At 38.8% G+C, this 24,119-nt stretch overlaps 1 protein-coding gene across 1 annotated transcript in view; it reads left to right on the top strand.

Annotated features, from left to right (window-relative positions):
* LOC116599791 (circumsporozoite protein-like) overlaps positions 1-24,119 on the top strand; it is a 530,848-nt gene that overhangs the window by 163,015 nt on the left and 343,714 nt on the right. The gene's annotated exons all lie outside the window — the stretch shown is intronic.

Genomic DNA, 24,119 nt, shown 5'->3' with positions numbered 1-24,119 from the left:
CCAGCTCCCCACCGTTGGGTGGTCCAGCTGAGGTGGGGTCTGCCCTGACTCTAAGCTCCCCAGTGAGGTGACACTCCTCTTGCCCGTGGTAGGAACTAGTTTGTTAATCCACTTTTTTGTCTGTCTTTCTCTCCTGTGTCGTACGCTTGCTTCTCAACTAGTGTTTCCTGGAATCACTTTCCCAGTAAGGAGTTAATGCTCACAAATTTCTGTTTTAGGGTTTGCTTCTGTGGGGAGCCCAAGTGAATTCAAAATTTAGGTGCTGGTCAGTTATAGAAATAATAACATCAGGGCACCTTGGTGGCTCAGTCATTAAGCATCTGCCTTCGGCTTGGGTCATGAACCTGGGGTCCTGGGATTGAGCCCTGCATCGGGCTCCCTGCTCAGCAGGATGCCTGCTGCCCCCTCTCTGACTCCCCCTGCTTGAGTCCCCTCTCTTACTGTGTCTCTGTCAAATAAATAAAAATAAAAATAAAATAAAAAAGTCCCAGAGAAAATACAGCAGTGTCATCTGAGACTAAACCGTTTCTCCCCTTGTCCTTCTACTGATACTTCTGCTGTGTTAGGAACTAGAAAGGAGACTTGATAAATCTGAGACCCACTTGCCGGAGAAGCCTCCTTCCTGTGAAACGGGCACCTCCACAGGTTACGAGATACTTTTCCTTTAAACGAAAGACTCAACTAACATATGAGACTGGGCAAGAGTCACCTGATGGCAAATCAAATTACAGATCACCAGCTAGAACAAGTAATTAAATATAAGGGGGTAATGGGAAAAGGAGGGAGTCACAATCCCAGAGCCCCCTTTTCACCTCTCAAGGACTCCCATTTGCCTTTGAATCACTTCTGCTTCAATTAACATTGATTGAGCCTGCCTAGAGTGCCTGGCTCTTGTCAAATCCCATTACACAGGTTCCAAGACACTCTCTGTCCACAAGCCTTTGTAGTGCTGGGACATTTTTGTGGGAATATTGAATATTGTGTGGAGTAGCTAATGCATTGATCAGGACTGTTATACAAGAGGTTTGCTTTTTCTGGCTTGGCAGTTTTGTAAACGGGATTTCATCTTTGCCATTATCATTATCAGCTTGAGCCAATTCTCTAAGTTCGAGTTATGATGCTCTAAAAAGCATGTCAGACTGACCCACTGTAGCTTTTAAAAATAAACGTTGGAAATGTCAACCTTGTAAAGTAAGAGATGTAACTATCTTTGTTAGAGGTATCACACATCTACTTCATGTATTTTTGTTGTTGGGAGGAAGATGCATGAAGAAACACATTTCTTTGGGGTTCCCAGTCAAGATTCTGATGTTTATTTTATCAGAGATGTAAATGGAACCACAGTATGTATCAGAGTCTGCCTTATCTCTTCTCAATCTTTGTTAACCTCTTGGAGGGTGGGGCTATATTTTATGCAAGATGAGGGCAAGAATACTATTAAGAAAGAAAATCAGACAATAATATTGTTCCTAAAATGATCAAGGCTCTTTTATGTAGGGAAAACATTTATTGCTACTGGTAACTTTTTAATACCCACATTTTAAATCTCATTAATTATTAAAATTTTTTTAAATATTCAAATGCTACTTTGCCACAAATAAAATATACTTTATGAATCATATCATTTTAAATATTTAAATGCTGATTAGAAACTTAAGTAGACATTCTCCTAAATATTTCAGTAGAGCCTCTACCATTTGAAAGCTTCACAAACTTTTAAAAGCAGACAGCACACACGTGCACACATGCACACAAGCGTGCGTGCACACACACACACACACAGAGTAATCATCATGAGATTCAAAATACATTATACCTTCACTTAAATGATTAAGAAGTATTTATGCTATGGATTTGATTTATGTCTTTGTTATTTATAAACTTGTTTTATCCCTTCCTTGTTTTTTTTTTTTAATGCTTATCAGTGTTTATATTTTCCTAGAATTATAGTAATCTTGCCAGACTTGAAAGAAAAAGCATGTGGGCTTAAACTAGCTGGGTTATCACATTCTGGGTTATTAGGCGCTTGATTTTTGGTTGACATATGGCATCTTAGTGGATCTCTGCAAAATCAGTTCCATTGTGGGCTGGTGTTTTCTGGCCTGAGTGTTTTCTTAGAGTCAAAGTTCCATTGCTATGTCAGTGAGACCTTGGAAGCACTTGTCTTGTAATGGCAACATGGACCACCCTCTGAGAACTTCCATCTTCATCAAATCTTAGACAGCGAGCCTTTACTTCATCACGCCTTGTTTTCTCAGGATTTTGATAACAAAGTATGCAGCCACTTATTCATCTAGGGGATGAAAGGAGGGGTCTGGACAGCAGATTCTCTTCTTGATAGCTACCTCATGCATCTGCCTGCAACACACAGCTGACTGTGATGTGTAGCCTTAGGGGAGATCATTTCTCTGATCAACCAGGAAAACTCTCTAACTTTTCTTGAGTTATTTGACTTAGCATTCACTGTACCTGTTCTATTTTATTTAATGAGAAAAAATATATAAAATAAAAGAAACAGAGCATCTCTAGTTATCAAATCCCTAACCTACTTACTAGGAATATATATTTTGGAATATGCCCTTTTTGTTTTTAATGACCTTTTTGTATACCTTGTCCTTTTCCTTGTTGAGTACTACGATGAACTCAAGCCATAGAAACCAGTTATTCCAAAGAACTATAATTATTCTCGTTCAAGTTATTGGAATGTGGACACCCCCTTAAATAGTCTCTTTTGTCTTTTCAGCTGCTCTTGAGATATTTTTGAAAGCCTCTTGCTTAAAGGCAACAAGATGTTCCATACCTGTATTGATTTTTCTCTACTATTAGCTAATATTTTAGTCCTTGAGAAGCCCTGAGTCTTGTTAGTAGAGAATAGCAGTAGGATCATGTATTAGTTTTATCCCCATGAATGTGATAATAGACAAAATAATACTGATTTTGGCCACTGTAATGCAAGTGCTGGAAAAATATGTTTATAAGTTTTCCTTATCTTTTTCTAATATAAATGCTAATATTACTAATTCTAAATTTTTATCTAATATTAATTTTTAAAATTTATTTTCCTATACCATCCATGTTTTCTTGGATTATCAACTCAAACTCTAATCACATGCTTTTCTCATTTATTAGCCTTGCATGTTTAATTGTTCACGATTTTGTAGTTCTTTTATTGACAAACATAAGACAGGATCCAAGTGAAGATAGACCTGGGATATAGTAGACATATTGGCTTTCTCATCTGTAAAAGGAATTCTCTGATGAGGTTTAGGATTGAGACTTTTGTCCTATAGGTAATGGAATGAATACCACTTAGAATTGTTATCACTGGATTAAGGCAGTGAGTCTCAAAGTAGCATCACTAGGAGGGAGTGTTCAAATGCAGGCTACTGAGCCCCACTTTCAGGTTTCTTATCAGTAGGTCTGGGGTGGGACTGGAAACTGCATATCTCATAAGTTCCAGATGGGGCTAATGCTGATGGGTGAGTGACCACACTCTAAGGTACATAAAGTAAGTTTTATTGACTAGGTGGAGCTAGCCTTTGGAGCTTGAACTTTGAGGCTGTTAATCAAGCTGAAGGTTAAGAAAAGGTAGCAAGTAAATGACTTCTAGAAAGATAAGTTTTGGGGTTATAAAAATTGGAATTATCACTGTGGATCTTGCATATTCAACCAGGTCTGCCTTTTACTCCTTGGCTCCATTTTCTTTGGGCAATTCTGACTGCTTATCAGCTATAAATCTCATATCCACAAGCACAGTGAGGTATGAAAACATCAATTAAAAAATCAACAGAATTCTGTAGTTCTCATAGGAAATTAACCTGCACATAAATATACAATAATGAAATTTCTTGTAAAAATTTCTTTGGTGGGGAAAGAATTCACACAAAGGGATTTTGTATCTATAAACCCAGATTGTAAATCTTGATTTTATTTTGAGGTTGAAGTGTAGACCTTATCTCCCTTTACCTGACATCTGTTCTAGCAGGAAGTCTATCTTCCTAAGTGTTTAAGCAAGTGCCAGGTATGCTGTCACTTCAAGATGAATAATAAACAGCCATAATAAATGGATGTTGTGTGTGACATTAATAAGACATTTGCAATCCTGCAGGAAGAATCATGCTAGAAGATAAATAGATGCATTTATTTATACTATTGTGAGGAACTTGAACTTCTGACACACAGAGCAGGTGTTCAGTCTATTTTGGAACTACCTGACAAAACTCCTTTGTTTTCTTGTTCCTCTGTCTGCCCCCAAATGTAGATGTTGTTCAAAGTTCTGCCTTCTCTCTTTGTTCCTTGACCTCTATTTTTCTATCAGTGAACTCCCCCACACACTTTAAATTATCTATAGAAGGGTTGATGTCATAGTCCCACCTACCCACCCCCCTCTAAAAAAAGAAAAATCAAAATTTTATTTCCAAACTGACTGTAGGACATCTTTATCTGGATGTCTGTCTACCAGCTCAAACCTGCCTATAGCAGGACTCAGTGCTTCCTCTACTCAGCCCATATTATCCTTGTTTTCTCTCTGTACATAAGCCACATTATTTGCTTCACTAAAACCTCCCTCTTTATCATCCCAGATATCCACAATATTCAGCCTCCAGTATGTCTCTTTGGTGTTAATATCTTTATTCCATCTTCTGACAAAACTGTATCTTAGGCACCCAGTGCTGCCATTCAAATGATTGTTAAAGCTTTTTCACTAATGTTCTCATTTTCAGTCTCTTTTTACTGCAATCCCTCTTAAATATCATTGCAACACAAATTCTCCCCCAAATCACATCACTGATCAAAGGATGTCCTGATCTAGAATTTTTCATGACTCCCAGTAGGTAATGAGATATGTTCAAACTCGGAATGCTGCCATTCCGTATTTTCCAACACACAGCCCCAACTCACTTTCACACTTTCCTCTCTTACTATTCACTTATGAACCCTCTCCATTGGTGTGATATCAATCTTTAAACATGACTTTAAATTTAATTTTTTGATTATGCTAATCTTTCTTCATATTATCTTCTTTTTTGACCTGTTGAAATCCAAAACTCTTTTTAAAGGTGCATAAGAAATGGTACTTTCCTATAGAGTGTTGCTTGATTCACCACCAACCAATATTACTTTTTTTTTCCTTTTAAGTCCTTTATTACTCTATGGAGATTTCACCTGTCACTTATACTTATACCTGGTAGTTTTGATGATGTAGAACATTATTTGTTGGATCCTGGACATATACATGGGAAATACTGATGTGGACTTTCCTGGCAAATCCATGCTGTTGAGAACCTTTTCTTGGCCAGGCACTTGTGCAGACATTGGAGACCACAGTACGGTCAGGAATTCATAGAGCTTATGTTCTAGAAGAAGAACAAATACAAGAAACAAACTAAAATAGATTGTTATTTGTATTGATAAAAGAAAACAAAGTGGTGTTGAAGAGAGTGTGAATGTGAAATATATGTAGTTAGGGAGGGTTTCTCAGAGTAGATAACATTTAATCTGAGACCAGAAGAATAAGGAAAAAAACAGTCTGGAAGAGAACTGAGGGAAAGTGTTGTAAACTGAAGAAGAGCATGCGAAGTGTGATGAAGCAGAAATTAGGTTGGTATATTTAAGACAGCAGAAAGACCAGCACGATAGAGAATAGTTATTAATATAAATTGTATGAAATGAGATTGAAATAGAAGGTGGGAAATGTAGACTTTGGGGGAGAGTTTTGATTTTATTCTAAGCATGATAAGGGAAAACATTCAAGGGGTTTGGAGCAGGATAAATGCTCTGTGGGAATGGAGTTATGGTGGCACAATAGAAAATGCAAGCAGATTGTCTATCATCCTAACTGTAAACTCTTAACATATATATATGTTTTATATATATATATACACACACATATATGTATATATGTGTGTGTATATATATATACATATATGTGTATATATATATATACACACACACATATATATATATATATATATATTTTTTTTTTAAACTCTTAACATCTTAATACTTGTAAACTCTTGGTTGGGTGAGCTGGCTAGCCTGTAGTTAGACCTCAAAAATTTCTGTTTTTTTGTGGATCAAAAGCAAGTCATCCCTTTGCCTTTCTCCCCATTGGCCAAAACCTTACCTTGGCCCTTGATATCTCTGATCCTATGGCAAGAAAAGGCAGGAAAGAATAAACTTCAAGTTAAATATCCTAAAGATACCCAGGAATCATCTTACTACACCAATGACATGGGAAAACTTTCAGAAAAGGGAAATTCTAAAAAGTATGGGAATCCAAACAGTCTAGGCTATGTGGATCCTACAGTTTTAAAATATTTGTTTATAACACGGCAGTAGCTATGATTACAGCAAAGCTCCATGCTCTATCCACAAGGTCAAATAGTGATCTTGGCCCATGTTCTATGTCAGCATTCTTTTTTAGGAATGAACCAAAGAGGTTCTTGAGCTCTTCATAGAGGCATTCCATTTTTATTAATTATTTTTTTTAGGAGTGGTATATATATAATAGGTACAAACTATATAATTGCTAAATTAAGCCAAATATTTTGTAAACCACTGTCTTTATTTTATTTTATTTTTTTAAAAGATTTTATTTATTTATTTGACAGAGAGAGATCACAAGTAGGCATAGAGGCAAGCAGAGAGAGAGAGGAGGAAGCAGGCTCCCTGCTGAGCAGAGGGCCCGATGCGAGGCTGGATCCCAGGACCCTGAGATCATGACCTGAGCCGAAGGCAGCGGCTTAACCCACTGAGCCACCCAGGCGCCCCAAACCACTGTCTTTAATCAGAGACCCAGACGTAGTAACTCCAGAGTTTTTCACTATTGGTAAAATTATTATTTTTTTAATTATTTTTTTACAGAGCCCAAAACAGTCCACACTTTTTTTTTTTTTTTTTTTAAATTCCTCTAGGTGACTAACTTCAGTGTATAATTCACTGGAGTAATCACTTCAAAATTTTGAAGGATATAAACAGTATTTGAGAACTTCTCTGATATCTTTAGAACTTACTTCTTCATTCCTTTTAAACTTATTCTGTGTCTCATGAATGCTGGACTGTGCTAAGTAATCAGATAAGATCATTTGTTGATGGACAACAATAACTTAATATGTCCTTTTTTCCCAGATTAAAAAGTTGTTTTAGCCATAATGACCTTAAAATAAGAAATAGTTAACGAATCATAATATTATCTGACACAACATATATTTATGTTGCTTCAAGCATATTCTAATTCCTGTGCTAGAATCAGAAATGACTGAGGAATTGTTGATGACTTTAAAAGATCACAGTCTGAACTCCAGTAAAATCTCAAGGAAGGGACTTTAAGGATTATCATCCAATGCTTAGATTCCCTCTGTAGAACCTGGAGTGCTTGGGTGGCTCACTCAGTTGAGCATCCAGCTCTTGGTTTTGTCTCAGGTTATGATCTCAGAGTTGTGAGAAAGAGCCCTGGGTTGGGCTTCCCACTCCCCACTCAGTGGGGAGTCTACCTGAGATTCTTTCTCTTCTCCCTACCCCTTCACCTGTTCATGTGCACTCTCTCTCACTCTTTCTCTTAAATAAATACATCTTAAAAAAATATTCCCTCTGTGTATCCATGCTGGCAAATGGTGATCCGGCTTCCCTTGGAAATCCTCAGTTTTAGTAAACTTGTTATCATCCATGGCAATCAGTACCATTTCTGGGGAGTTCATACTTATTGTCAGGTGGAAATCTGTGTCTCCATAACTTTACTCATGGATCCTAATTCTAACTCAGGAAATTCAAATTCAGATGCCTACAGAATCTTAGCAGATAGTACATATGAGCTAGGTAATCCAGATTTAAAAATTAAAACGTTTCAAATATTATAATAAATAACATCTGGTATGTAGCCCCATTGTAGTGAACATAATGATAGGGACTGTGATAAACTGAAGAGTATGGCTTTTCAGCTCTCATATATTTTTTTCTTTATAGAAATGTGGGCCAGGTATTCTAACTTTTTTCAAGTAAATCAGAATGTGGGCTTTTTGGGGAGAGACTCCTGACTTTTAAATTTGCAACCAATTCAAGTGTTTAAAACCCTCTGAGAGCCAATTCACACATCTATACCTAGGTTTGACCTATCATCATGAATTTTCAGCCTTTGTCCTAAGCCCCATAACTACAAGGAAGGAATGTGAAATCTCTTTCACTGGACAACCTATCAGGCATTTGAGGACAACCATCACCATTGTTCATCAGCACAGTCTTGTCCATAATTTCTGCCCCCAGCCAAACTCACAGGATATTCTTGACCTAATCCACAAACAGCTGCTATTAAATGATAATGATTAGGTGACATCCATATAAGAACTATGAAAACAAAAACTCAAAAGTGATCAAACTGTGCTTCTGACTTATACAAAAAGTTATTATTACAGCAGACTACCAGAGTACCCATTTAAATCCAAATCTTATGGAATGGTGGAAATTTTAGGTTGATACAGAAAATATTTGGGGAAAATTATCCTTAAATCACCTACCAATTCTAGTTACATGTGACTTTAGTTAGATAATTAAAGTGTCTGCTTTTTATAGTAGATATTCAATCATGTTTTTTCCTGTACTAATTATGCTCCACTTGCCTTGACACCTAGATCCACTCTCTGCACACAGGTGCCCAGAATTGTGACATGAAAGGATGATGACTCTGGACCACAACACTCAGGGCCCCTTGTTCAGTGGCTTCCAATAGGGTTTGGCCAATGGGAGGCACAAGAAAGATATAGAGCAGCAGGCAGGCTCTTTTCTTCCACGTCTCTTCTTTGCTTTGAAGCCCACACTCTGACAGTAGGTCTCTGTGTGATCTCTGCCTCTACCAGAGAGCCCCTCTGTCATGGCTCCAGCTTTCATGAAACTTCTGTCATGCTTATTTTCTCTTCTTGTCTCTTTGGCTCTAGCAGGGGATAATGGCTTCCTAATGTTGTTAATGTCTGGTTGCGTCATCATCCCTTGTTCCTTTCTTACCCTTGCTAACAAGTACCTTTGTCTCCTGATTTGAAACATTTGGGCCTGTTTTGTTATTCTGCGTCTGACAGCTACATTCTCCTTCCCTTTCTCCTTAGCTCTTAAAATGTCATGTCTTTATCTCCGAATGAATCATAGGTACTCACCTTGGAGGAAAAGTGCTTAAATATGTAGTTTGGAGTATTCATATGTAGTTCACTGTCTTGGTTTCATGATCTTGGTGTCAGGATCTTCATGGGTAAGTCATTCTCCATAGTCATGTTTTAAACCACTAATGAGTACCCATTGACCCGCAGAGTACAAGAATATCTTAATAAGCACATAGGGTTGACCTGCATCTCTAGCATGCACAATGCAGCCTCTGAACATCAAGAAACCATAGCTTTTCTGACCAAGTGTTTGAAAAGGTACGCACCAAACCCATCCTTAGCTATAATTTCTGCACTTTGGGTCTGCTCCTATTCTCAGTTCATGCCTAGAGACCTTCTCTAAATCACGCAAACTTGACTTGAACTCTATCCCTGCCACCAGCTCAAATATACAGGCTGCATGGATTCTGGATTCAAGTCTCTTAGGGCACTCGAATTTGGTTCTCTGGCCACATACCTTCTTAGTCCCTTTGGCTCAGGTCACACCCAATATCTGATGTTTTCTCTTTTCCCTTTGCCCTTCAGTTAAGGTCCAGCAATGGCTCAGAGAAGAATCTGAGCCAGTTATGGCAATGTAATATAACAGATCACCTTCTGTAAACAAACATTTTATGAGTATTAAATGTCAGGGACCAATAAACGTAGCACTATAGCCAGTCCTGCATCTGTAAAATCCACTAACAAGTAGTTAGGGAGAGATGAGTAGAGGTTTTATGTTTAGAAATTTAGAACAACCCTTAGCAAAATCTAGTTTTAGAACAAAATAGGTTTTAAAATCTGCACTAATAATTTTAATATGGTCTTATCTTTAAAGCACTTTCTAAGTACTAATTCTCCCAGCATGCTTCTGAAGTATGTGTTATTACCAAAGGTGTGTGCCAGACTGGGTTTGAAACAAATTAGTATAATGAATAAGCATTTGGTTTTTACCTTAATATTTAAATTGGAATTTTGGGGTATCATTTAAAACTACAGAATCAAGGCAATTAAAATTTTATTCATTGGGTTAGGATAGAATAGGTTATATGCAGACATTTTATAACACTGCAGTCAGTGCCCATTAAAAAAAAAATGTATATTCCTACATGGTAACACTGCAGAGCGCAGATTCTCAACCACCAAAAATTTTGTTTCCAGTGGGATATTGGTAGAGTCTGGAGGACTTTTTGGTTGTCACTGTGGGGAAAAGAGGAGACAGTTTGCTAGTAGTATTTGGTAGAAACCAGGAAGGTTTCTAAATATCCTACAAGAACAAGCTAGCCCCCTAAAGAATGAGCAAGTCTAAAATGTCAATAATGGCAAGGTTGGGGTTGATTCCTATTCAAATGTTTGTAGAATTCTTTATTTTATTTTATGTTTAAAGATTTTATCTATGAGAGCAAAAATATGCATGAATGCACAGGCAAGCAGGGGGAGGGGCAGAAGGAGAGGGAGAAGCAGGCTCCCCGCTGAGCAGGGAGCCCAGTATGGGACTCAGTCCCAGGACACTGGGATCATGACCGGAGTCAAAGGCAGACACTGAGCCGACTGAGCCACCCAGTTGCCCCAGAAGATTTAAAAAAAAATTAAGTAATCTCTACTCCCAACACAGAGCTGGAACTCACAACCCCAAGATCAAGAGTTTTGTGCTCCACCGACTGAGCCAGCTAGGCGCCTCAAATGTTTGGTGGAATTAAGTGAAACCCTCTGGCCCAGGACATTTTTTATTTAGAAGCTTTTGAATCATAAATTCAAATTCTTTGATGGTTATAGACCTATTCAGGCTGTTATTTACTATTGGTTGGATTTTTTTAGTTTGCAGTTTTAGAACAACTGATACATTTTCTTTCTAATTGCTAAATCTATGAGTATAAAGTTGTTCATAACATTCCCATATTATCTTATTAATGGCTGCAGGATCTGTAGTTATCTTCCCTACTTTATCCTTTTTTGAAATTTAAATTTCAGTTAGTTAACATGGTGTAATACCAGTTTCAGGTGTAGGATACTGTGATCCAACATTCCATACTGTCTGGTGCTCATCGTAAGTGCACTCCTTAATCGGCATCGCCTATTTAACCCGTTCCCCCGTGCCTCCCCTCTGGTAACCCTCAGTTCTCTGTAGTTAACAGTCTAATTCATTCTTGAAATTGGTGATGTGTGCCTTCTCTCTCTTTTTAAAAAAACTTGTTATCCTAGGAAAGGTTTATTCGTTTGTTTGTTTGTTTCCTGAAGAACCAGCTTTTGATTCATTGATTTTCTTTGTTTTTGTTTTTTATTTTATCAATTTCTATTCTTTCATAATTTCCTTACCTCTTCTTGCTATGGACTTATTTTACATATCTTTTTTTAATTTTTGAGGTAGGAACTTCGATTTTTAGACTTTCTTCATTTCTAATGTAAACAGTGCTATAAATGTCCTCTCAGTATTATGTTATTTGTTCCCCCATAAGATATGTTGTGTTTTGTTTTAATTTAGTTTCATGTATTCTTCAATTTCTTGAGATATTTTCTCTTTGACCTATCGATTATGTAGAAATATGTTTTTTGTCATGTAATTTCAATTCTTTTAAGTTCGTTGAGGTTGTTTATGGCCCCAGTATGGTTTATCTTAGTGAATGCTCTATGTGCAATTGACAAAAAAAATGTATATTCTGCTGTTGTTGGATGGGGTATTGTTTCTATTGATTCTTTTGGTGGATTTTGCTGTTTAAATATTCTGTATCTTTGTTGAATTTCTGCCTAAAAATTATTCTGAACATAGGGATGCCCTTTAGACACCACATGTGGTACTCCAAATGTCAATCATCTGTCACGATGCATCAGGTATAAAATCTTTATATGTTCAGGGTCTTGGTATGTCTCAGCCCCATTAAGGTTAATAAGTGTCAGGTAGGTCAATTGAGCATGTGGTGAGAAGATAAAGATGAGGCCTGTATCATGTAGGTACTACTGCATAACAAGCTACTCTAAAACTTAGGGGCTTAAAACAATAATCACCTCTCATTGTGTACAAGGCTTTGGTTCTGCTGCTTTCTGGCTTCAGCTAAACTAAGTCATATGTCTGGGATAAGTTTTATGTTAGGTTGGCAGCCGTGCTGATACTAGTTGAGCTCTGACATATCTAAGTTGTTGGTTGGCCGTTGACTGGTGGTTGATATTGTCGTTAGCCAGGACAGTGTGGATCTCTTCCCTGTGCTCTCTCCGCCGTCCAGTGAGCTAATCCAGGCTTGTCGAGTGGCAGTGCTGGAGGTTTGGAGATTAAGTGTGCACATGTGCAAAGTGCCTTGAGACGTGGGCTTAGAACTGACTCATTGTCTCTCCTGCCATATTCTACTGGGCGCAGCCAATCACACAGCCAGACCAGATGAAAGGGGTGAAGAAATGGAGCCCTTCTCTTGGTGGGAGGAGCTGCCAAGCCATACTGCAGTGGGAGAGGCTATAGCATGGCCATTAGTTGGTCGCCCTTTTGCAGTCACTCTTGCCGGATTCCTGGAGCTAAACTATTTAGAAGTGATTTGGTTTTCAATGATTTAGTCTTCTTTAAAAAGCTTTCTGCTACTTGAAATGATAAAGAACTTTCTAAGGTCTTTTTCCATGTCTTAAGTAAATTGTGTGCTCTTTTCCTTACTGCAGGTAGTTTTTTGTCATCATCCGCTAATAGGACTAAGACTACAAAACAAGGATGGAGAGAGGGAGAGAAAGAGGTGGAGAGAGGGAAGGAGAGATCGTAGGAGGAAGGGAGAAAGCCAGTGAGAAAACAGCCTTGTATATAAAATCCAGACTTCATATGGGTTTCCAGGGCACTCACAACAATTGTTTATTCTTTTAGGCAGAATAGACCCCACTTGTTATTTCAAGATAACCCTGTCAAACGTAGTGGTTCTGTTGGAAGAAATTAAAATTATTATTCAGCATGGCCAGAATCCTTTATATTTGTGAAATGCTTTATAATCTCCTTTATTTTTATTTTCCTATGGGTAGTTCAGCATTTTTATTCCTGTTTTATAGCAGAATAATGGTGGTTAAACTCTTCCTACTACCCTCTCTTCAATACTGTCACAGAGTGAGAATTCATGAGATAAAGGGCTCGTGGGGGCTTTTCATTTGGTCTCCCCAGAAGAGAAGGTTCCAGAGACTCCAGAATGTCCTTGGGAATCCCAGTTTCGATATTTTGTCACGGTGATAATTAAGTCCTTCTTTATTTGCAACCCTAATTCCTGCCATTTCTTGTTTAGTCTTACCAGGGCATACAATATGTCAGCATCCTCTTAAGACTACCAGATGTTGTTATAGGGATCTCACTGGAGAAGGGAAAATTTTTCTAAAGTTGTTGGAGATTCCTAGTGATAGTTCCTTAATGCAAAATCAATCTGAGAGGCAGAGCAAAACAGTATGTATGTGCCAGATAAATCAGGTTGAAAAACTGGTGTTCATTCATGTAGTTATTCAATCAATCACACAACTTCCATGTGCCATGTACTGTTCTAGGCCTTGAGGTGATAAATAGGACACATTCCTGGCCCTCAGAGCTCACGTTCAAGTCCAGGAAAAACAGACTTGTAAATAGATAAATTACTATATTCTGTCACAGGTAAACAGATGATTACTATACATTCTGTCATACTTGCTTTTTTGTAACTGAATGATCTGAGGACAGAGAAGGTTTTTAGATATCTCCGCCTTATTCGTTTTTGCTATTCGCTGTAGTTAGATGTCTTGGGTCTTCCTTGTGTGGAGCTATTTTCTGCCTTTAGGCCAAAAATTATCCACTGCATTCTAATTCCTCTAGCTTAAGACTTCAAACAGTGGGCAATTTTTGTGAGTTTTTGTGGGATTTTGTGAGTTTTTTTGTGAGATTTTGTGAGTTTTTTCCACAGTACAATATGAAACTTTTCACAGTGTTTTAAAAAAGGAAGAACCTGGGGGGTGCCTGGGTGGCTCAGTGGGTTAAAGCCTCTGCCTTCAGCTCAGGTCATGATCTCAGGGTCCTGGGATCGAGCCCCGAATCGGGCTCTCTGCTCAGCAGGGAGCCTGCTTCCTCCCCTCTCTCTCTGCCTACCTGTGATCTCTGTCTGTCAAATAAATAAATAAAATCTTTAAAGAAAAAAAAAAAAAAGAACCCACAGACTATTTTAAGAGCAATAGGAGAACATGCTTTTTTTGAAGAATGAGTTGTCAAAAGTTTGAGAATTCATAAATTAGGTTTCCATAGATAAAAGAATATAGACCATTTGGTAATAGCTCGGATCAGCTGGGCAGTTGGGAGGGGTTAGTGTGGAATGTTTTGCTTTATTTGGATAACTATGACTGGACTAAAATGTCAGATGGAGAAGTTTGAATAAATGACTCGGCTCTCCTGCGAAGTTTCTGTGATGGGCCTTGTAACCGCAGAAAACCTGACATCAAGAAGATACGTGAAAGAGTAAAATGAGTACATGAGCACAGATTGGGTCAAATCATTAATCAAATTTCCTAACTATGCCTAAGAAATCCCTGCACATTAAAGTGTCCCAAGAATATAAAGTAGAAATGGTCTCAGACCCTTATTAAGTAAGGATACTTGGTCAAACAAAGGGAAAATTTGTATTTTTGGATGAATTCAAGTAGCAAAAGGGCCACTCAAATACAGATTTTTCATTACTGAGCAGAGCAAGGTACTTTTAATGTGCATATTACCAGCTTGTCTCTATAACTTGTAAGGAAGATGCTCAGAAACTGGGACTAAAGTTTGTACCAAAGGAGACACTGGTTTGGAAGTGTCTCAGACCCTATTTAATGCAGCAAAGAGGCATAAGGTATATATAAAAACAGTATCTGGGATTTATATGTTTGTAATTATGAGTTAGTTTACTTAAGATGTTGGATATTCTTATGCCCCTGAGGCAATGAGGGGCTCATATTTATTGTCCTGTTGTAGAGAGATGGGTCCTATTTCTGAGAGCTTTAGTCAGGACAGGCTAGCTTATGCTACTATAATGACCATCTCCTGATCTTAAGAGTTTAGCACAAAACACATTATTTCTTTCCTCTTTGGTCAGAGAGGAAAGCAGGTATGGTGTCTTCAGTGGGAATCTTTCTAGTCCTCTAAAGATAGTTAACATGCAAAAATAAAATTTAGCAGAACTGCAAAAAGATGTTTTTGTCCTAGCTTCCATTTTGGCAGTCTCAGCACTGGATATAGGAAGGTGCTTTTGGTTCCCCTCCAAAATAGAAGGCACATTCTTTTGGCAAGATTTTCCATTCTCGTACTTAAGCTGAATGAGGCTAAGAAATAGAAAACTGTTTCATTTATTGCATTTAATGATAATTAAAGAGGATCTTGCAGCTTTTCTTGAAAAAAGTTAAAAATAAAATTGAGAGATTGAAATTCATACAAGCAAAGCATGTTACTATAGAAAAATGACTTGCCTCAAGTAGTACTCATCAGCTCAGAAATTGCCTAGTGTGATTTTTTTTTCATCACTTAGTAATATTTAGAAATCCTGAATATTTTAGCTATTTTGCAGTGGATAATTTGGCCTGGTGCAGTTGACATAAACCACACAGTTACCTTGATTTACATCAATGAAAACAACTGAAACGTTTTGATATCAAATCGAAGATCTCATTTGCCACCCTTAAAATCTTTGTGAATTCTGTTGCAGTGAGATGGAATTGATGTATAGTTTTTTTCCACCTCAACCCTACTAGCATTTGGGGGCACATAATATTTTTTGTTATTGTGGGATGGCTGTTTTGTGCATTGCAGAATGTTTAACAGCGACCTAGACTTTATTCACTAGATGCCAGTAACATTCGTCCTCCAGCCTAGTTTTGGCAAGCCCAAATTTCTCCACATAGTTCCACATTTTCCCTGGTGTCTGTCCCTTTTCTCCCTCAGAGAGCCAGGAGTTGAAGGTAGCTAATATTTAAGCAATTGGATTTTTATTTTTATTTTTACCAATAGAGGACAATCAGAATTTTTAATTATAAATGTGGTAACAGGAGAGTTCCTTTTTAGATACATCTGATTTCCCAATCCCATGTAGAAATTTTTTTGCAGAGAAGGTCATAGAGAAGTCATCTATTTTAAAACCCTTTTAACAGATAAGGAAACTGAGGGTCAGGGTGGTGACTTACCCAGGGCAGAGGCAGTTTGTTGACAGTTACAGTGCAAGATAAGTAGTTCTGTCTTTCTAATGCTCTTTGGAAGAATGTTTTTGACCTAATGATTCTCTCCGCCATGCAACTTTATGCTGTATAGTTTCTACAGAAACAAGGCCAGGTGCATTGGAATAATTTGACACCACTCTTAAGAGGCTTAGGAAGAAAAGAAATAAGGCAAACCAAGGTGGTTTTCATCAAAGTTCTCTCCTTGCAGCCATTTTATCTGGATCTAAGAACTGTGGTCACAGGGCTACAGCTCCCCCCTACTGGGGATTTGAATTCATTTGCCTCATGCAGTTTTTTCTAAGGAAGCAGGGATTTGGTGTGAATTATTAATGTTACTTTCTGAAAGTGTTTAACAGACACTGTATTATGATGCATTTGCTGTGCACATACAATGCTATGAGCTGGAGTATTGTAGTGTTCAACCTGAGAAAAAGTGGAGCCCAAGACCCAACAGAAAGCCAGAAGGATGGCCCTTCAAGAGATATAAAGCTAACATTGTAGAGGTAAATACATGTTTGGTGCATTCACATTAAGGATAATAGAGAATCATAGAATTAAGAAATGGAAGGGATGTCTGATAGCATTTGGATCAGGAAGGGCAAATATGTAGCATTTACATATCACTTCCTTTTTCATGCCATGACAGACATTATTAACCAATCATGGCACCCTTGATGGACACAGGCTCATTATCCTCCAGACAGCACTCGAGGAAGTGACTACCAATTGACTGGCATTGACAAAGTAAACTGTGATTTAAAGACATATTTTACCTTAGACATAAGCCTTCTAGGCATCATTTTTTTTTTAAAGTAATTACCTTAAATCATGCAACTAGTCATTTAAAGTATTAGTAACCAGAGTGTGATTTTGATTTTTTTAAGTTGTTGGTTGTTGTTGTTGTTTCTGTTTTTTTGTTTTGTTTTGTTTTGTTTTCCCCTTTCTAATGGGCTGGAAGATTGTGCTGGAAATTCTTCCAAGAGAAGACATATCTGGGGGAACAAACATTGTCAAATACTGGTCAGGGTGACAAACTCGGAGACATGGGAGGTTATAGATCAGACTGACCTTATGGGTACTGGAGCATGGGGAATGGCCATGTCCTATGGAACCTGGTGGTCCCGTGACTCAATGGCCACTGTGCATTGCAGAACACTGCTAATGAGGTGATAGAATTTCCAAATTTATGGACTGTCCTGGATGTTAGACAAACAGGGTGGCATATTGAAGACTATTCCAGCCTCCTCTCTTGATCAATGCAGTTCTTTTCTTTGAAAGGGAAACTTTCTTGAGGTTCCATGTCTAATACAGAAGGGAGAATTGAGAGGGTATCCAGAAGAAGATAAATCAGCAGGGCTCAGAAAGAAGAGGAAGCATAGAGTTCTAGTTCCTTGACAGAGCCAGGGAACCTGTCAGGAGGCTTTTTGGGTCTCTTCTCTCATTCCATAATGCTCCATCAGCACAGGCACCCCTTGCGTGGTTGCTGCTCTCTGTTCTGCCATCAACTGCTTGTTCTTTCTCTCTGTTCTGAAAAACATTTCTTTGCCCATTGCTTGCACTTCTAGTTTCTGTTCTTTGTAAGATGGGTTTGCTGTAATCTCTCGCAGCTCTTACTCATTAATCCTCTTTCCGTGTTTCCTTTCATCTCCCTCTTCCACTAAAGATTTCATGCTCTCAGAATTTGCTCGTTCAAATTTTGAAGAAAGGGAATCTGACTGGCCAACTATTATATAATTAGAGGTTCTCAAAGTGAGGCCCCATGAGCAGCAGCTTCAGCATCATCTGAGAACTCAGTAGGAATGCAAATCTGTAGTCCCTACCCCAGACCCACTGGCAGGAACCCGGGGGTAGGGGAGGGTGGGAGTGAAGTGGGGGGGGGGGGCGTGGGCAGCAAGCTGTTTGTAACAAGACTCCAGGTGAGTCTAATGAACATTTAACTTTGAGAACCATAGTCTAACTTACGGATCAGCTAATCTTCTGGTCAGATCCTCAGCTCTGGTCCAGTGAGAAAAAAGAACAGAGAATGGCATAGTATAAAACATGGTTACTCAGGGATGTCCCTTCCTTGGTGACTATGGATGGAGCAGGTGGAAAAGTCGGTATTTCTGGGATATCTTTTGCCTAATACACCACAGAATCTGGAAGCAAAATCCTGTATTCATTTTAATTTTATCTCTGCTCCTTGGAATTTTCCTGACCATGGTCAAGCCACTTTTGCCTTACTTTATTTGTAGGTAAAAATTAACAATATTCATGGTTGGGAATCTGTAAGGATCAAATTATGATGATAACCTAATATTTAAATAGACCTTACGGTTTACAGCACGCTTACTCATATGTTCCTCATTTGGTCCCTTGGGTAAATGTAGGCAAAAGTACTTGTAAACTGCTGTGTGTTATAAAACTGTAGCTCTTGTGGTTATTATATTTCCCAGGAAAGCTTGAAGAGGAAAGATGTTCCTTGTGGTCCAGACTGGCCCGTACATGCAGTGACCATGAGCTTGTGCCATGAGTCTTGTACTGCAGGATTTGATCTTGTAAGAACACCCTGAAGCTCTTGTTTCTAATGCTTGATTGAGTAGGCCTGAATCATGGCAGGATATCCTCCCCTGCTATTTGAATTTACTTAGAGCCTGGCTCTTCTTTGATGAAAAGTACATTAACCACATGCATTTTTCGGAGAACATCAGAGACCTAAAAGTCATAACTTTGAGTACTTATTGGAATTTTATTTATAGTATGATTTTTATTTATTTATTTTTATAGTTGATTTTTCATCTCCATAAGTGAGCGTCCCCATACTCTGAGTTCCTGTGGTATCTGTAGGTAACTATTTCTCATAGGTCAGTAGTTCTCAAAGTGTGGTCCTTGGACTGGCAGCACCAGCATCATCTGAGAACTGGTTTGAAATGCAAATTCTCAGAACCCACCCTGGACCCACTGGGTCAAACATTATGAGCCTGGGGCCCAGAAATGTGTGTTTTAATAAGCTCTCCAGGTGATCCCAGCAATGCTAACCTTAAGAACCACTGTCACAGGAGGGCACGTGATGTACTGAGAACTGGGTGTCATAGAAGACTGACAAATCAGAGGCCTGTGCCTCTGAAACCAATAATACTTAAACACTAATTAATTGATTTTAAATAAAAAAGTGTTTTAAAAAAGAATCACTGTCACAAGTCTTCTTAATTGTACTGAGTAATTTTGAGGGGGTGGAGGGGGCAGTTCTGCCTTAATTCTTCCCCTTATCGTCTTCATAGTGCTTTGCCCACACAGAATGCCCAGTGGTATATTGAGCCACTGGCATATTCATGCCGTGGTGGAGTAAGGTGTAGGGAACGTCACATGGGGCGCCACCAGACCTCAATCCCGGTCTTGGATTAATTGCTGAACCTTTAACACAGGAGCTAGTGACCGAGGACAGTTCTGACACCAATGTGTCCAACTTAGGATTTTTAAGATTTTCACCTCCAGTGACGCTTCCTGCTTTGGAGATTCCTGGTTAATGAATGAAAAGTCACCCCTCCAATCCACATGAGCTCTGAGACCCAATCATTTGTTTACCTTCTCTCAATCACTTGAGCCTCTCTTGTTGTGAACAAGGACCCTTATATTTTCACACTTGCCACTGAGCCATCTCTCTGCTTCTTGGTGTCTCAGTGGCACCCCGGTTTTGCAGGGGGCTACTTGCCACCTGCAGCACTCTTCTGTAGGAGCAGCTCCATCCTTCCTACCTCCTCACTACCTCATTCAAAGCTTACCACACTTACCGAATCATGAAAGACTTCTTCAAGGTCAGCCTGGCCTCCTTGCAGCCATTCTCTCTTCCACTCAAAGTCATTGGCCGTCGGCATTCCCCTGACATGGACATTGGTCATGACCCGTTGTCTTCCCTCACATGGGGACACCTCCTAGGAGCTCTTAGTCCCCTGCTCCTTTTCCTATGTGTTTTTCTATTTTGTGTGTCTCAAACCTAGCAGTCCTGAGCACAGACAAAGTGCTAGGTAATTTCTTGTTAGATGATTTTGAAAGAAAGCACATCATGAAGATAGTTTAGGGTCACACATGGGAAGAGTTAAACATGGGTTTCAGACATGTCCGTGGTACAGTCTAAATTCCCAAACAATGCTTTGGAATATTGATTTGGGGCTGAGGGAGGTAGGTCTTTTTCAGTATTGAGGATGCCTTCTGATGGTCACGTATTTACCTTTCTCACTCCTCTCAAAGGAATTCTCCAGATGGATTCTGAAACATAATTGTTTTTTTTTCTTTTAAAGATTTTATTTATTTATTTGACAGAGAGAGACCACAAGTAGGCAGAGAGGCAGGCAGAGAGAGAGGAGGAAACAGGCTCCCCGCTGAGCAGAGAGCCTGATGCGGGACTCGATCCCATGACCCGAGCCGAAGGCAGCGGCCCAACCCACTGAGCCACCCAGGCGCCCCTGAAACATAATTATTTTAATGTAAAACTCAGACGTGAACATCATTTAAAAAAGTTCAAAAGTATAAAATGTCCTGTATAATTGGAATGTCTCCATAACTCCAATTATGATATTGGCTATTGTTTTCAGATACTTACTGCTTATCCATTATGACAGTCTACTATTTATAGAGGGTTTTTTTTTAATCAGTTTTTATTTTTTACCTAATGTTCTTTGGCATCCAATGAAATGATTATGTAATTCCTCTTCCTTGGTCTAATGATGTAATGTATTTTGTTAATAGATTCTCTAATATTAAACCTCTATTACATCTCTGGGATAAATTCTAGTTGGTCATAAAGGATAAAAAATTTATTAAAGTATTGACTCCATTTTACTATAGTTTCTGCTCAGGGATTTGTATCTTAATTTTAAAGAGATTCCATTTTCAACTATAATCCCTCACAGAGAAACTTCTTTTCAACTTTTTAAATATTGTTCTGTTTTTAAATCCATGTGTATGGTTTAAAAATGCAAACAGTACAGAAGGATATAAAATGAAATGAAATTAAAACTTCTTCCATCTCAGATATGCCCTAACTTTATCTTTCACTGTGAAAGCAACTCTTTCAATGTTTCTAGAAGTTTTTACACACACAAAAATATATTCAAATAAATTCATTTAATATGAATGAGTTTTTTATGTTATAGAAGTTGGATGTTGTTTTTTATTAATGAATATATTTTGAAGATCTTTCTATATATTGCCAAAAATTGACAAATACCAATTTGCTGTATGATGCAGCATTATTTACTCAGTAGTCTCTCATGCATGATCATTTAGGTCATCTAGACTTTCAGTATTATAAATAAAACTGCAATATATACCTTCAGGCACACATCACTGTATATCTCTATATCTTATAGACAAAATTACTAAAATTGGAATCACTAATTCTTAATGTTATGATGGCTGTCCCCAAGTTACTCTTCAAAGAAGTTGCACTGGGGTGCCTGGGTGGCTCAGTTGGTTAAGCATCTGCTTTCAGCTCGGGTCATGATCTCAGGATCCTGGGATTGAGCCCTGTGTCGGGCTCTCTGCTCGGTGGAGAGCCTGCTTCCCCCTTTCTCTGCCTGCCTCTCTGCTTACTTGTGATCCCTCTCTGTCAAATAAATAAATAAAATCTTCAAAAAAGCTGCACCAATTTGCACTTAGAAGTGATTTGTTCTTGGCATGGGAAGGAAGTCCATGGTTCACACTGTTGGGTAGTAGTCTTACTTAAGGCTATGAAACTGCAGGTCCAGCCTCCACCCAGCTCCTGTCTGACACCTGGAAGTTTTCTTGGCTCTTTTCCTTGTAAGGTCTCTACCTTTTCTTTTCAGGGCCTTAGCAGAAAAAATAAAGAGCCTTGATTTCTACACATATCCTAGAAGAGCTCTACCTCTGAGAGCTTTTGATTTCAAAATTCTCTTCCACAGCCTCCAACAAATTTGAAGCTCTTTAGCTTTCAGGAGGAAAAGCATTTCCAGACAGTATTAAGGGGAGAATTGGTAGCAAACATTCCCATTTGGTCCCCATGCAGTTGTGCTTTTAATAAACTCTAAGGATGTGCCCCCAAGTTGCCCTCAATTGCTGTCTCTTTTCTTGTTCCCTGGAGGACAGTGCCACCAGGCAGCCTTTACCCTGCTAACTTCTGCCTGTTTTCCTGTCTCTGTTAACAATTAGGATGTTTCTGTTCTCTTGTTTGTTGCCCCACTGTGCCCTCCCTGCTCTGTTGACATGCTTTGTGTCTCCTCTTTATCCCAGGCCTTCCCCATGGCTTTCTTTTACAAGTGAGGCACAGCGGCCTTTCCCCCTCCTGTTGGAATTCACCCAGGCTGTGTGTCTGACTATTCCACCTTGGCTGCAAGAACTATGGCCAGGGTATTTCTCTGGCGAGTAAGGCTTCTCTCCATTTTTAACCTTAAACTTCTGACTTTACTCATTTTCGTCCTTCAGTGCCTCATTTCATCTCTTGTATTTTCTTTGTGTCTGGTTGGCCATGTTTCTGGGCTCCCCCAATGCACATTCGAACAGCTCTGATAATTAACATCCATAGATACTGAGGTGAGAGAGGCAGCATCAGGCTCTGGCTCTCTCTCTCACTAGCTCCTTGTGTGACCTAACCCCATGGGCCCACGCAAGCCTCAGTTTCCACACCACTGCCATGGTAACAGTTACAGTATATCTATCTCTTAGTCTTGTTGGAAGCACTGCATGAAAAAGTATATGGAAAATGTTGAATGGTGCCTGGTACATAGTTAGAGCTCAGGAAGTTCTAATAAAGTCACCATTGTTTCTATCAACTTTATGGATTTTGGTGTCCAGATGAATAGTCTAACTGAGAGAAAATATGTATCTTTGTGAGCCCATGTGTTTTATATTTTTAAGTACTCAAATTGACCCCTCAAATGGGACTAAATCACCTTTAAAGTGCTATCTCACACTGAGATTCCCAGAAAGTAATTATAAACTGCCCAGCTCAATAATGTGTGCATATTTGATGCAGAAATGCCCTTCCATTTCCTTCTAGCTTCTCTTTTTCGTGAACTGGGTCTTCGTGTTGCCCTCCATCCCATAGCCAGCATACCTGTACCTTCTCTAGTCAAACACTGATACTACCTCCATCACTGCCCTCACTGGTTTCTCCTTTGTGAATATTTTCAAAGTTCTATTGCCACCTTTCATATACTTAATTCAAACTGTAGGCCACATAAAAGTTGTCAAATCCCAGTCCTTTATGACCTCAAACTAGGGACTACCTTGGTCTATATTATGAAGTTTATTTGTATGTGATTTACGTAGAATGGTCCAACTAACTTAAAATTTTTTCATTGTAAAGCATGGTTTAAACTTCTTTTCTTTCTGTCTGTTTTGATTTTCTTTCTTATTATTTTGATTATGCCCATTCTGGGTTTGGGTCCTCTTACAGATTCCGAACAGAATGGATTTCAAGAGATGCCTTGCCTTAGCCACATACATTTGGACTTAAGATCTAGCTAGCTGGGGCACCTGGGTGTCTTTGTCAATTAAATGTCTGACTTTGGATCAGATCATGATCTCAGGGTCCTGGGATTGAACCCCAAATGGAGCCTCACATGGAGCCCTGTGAAGGGCCATGTGCTCAGTGGAGTCTACTTCTCCCTCTCCCTATGTCCCTTCCCCATCTTGTGGTCTCTCTCAAATAAATGAAATCTAAAAAAATTAAAAAAAATTATAGCTAGTATATGTTGAGGTCTTGCCCTGTGCCAGGTGGTATATCATAAGTTCCCCTCCCAGAATCTCCTTTGCCCCTTCTGTCAATACCACAAAATAGACATTTTTATGCTTTCCTTCCCTTTTTGGTGAGGGGACTATGATAGAGTAGAGTTTAAGGTT

This window comes from Mustela erminea, chromosome 1, assembly GCF_009829155.1.
Source record: "Mustela erminea isolate mMusErm1 chromosome 1, mMusErm1.Pri, whole genome shotgun sequence".
Lineage (NCBI taxonomy): Eukaryota > Metazoa > Chordata > Mammalia > Carnivora > Mustelidae > Mustela > Mustela erminea.
This window is presented reverse-complemented; position numbering and strand designations above follow the sequence as displayed.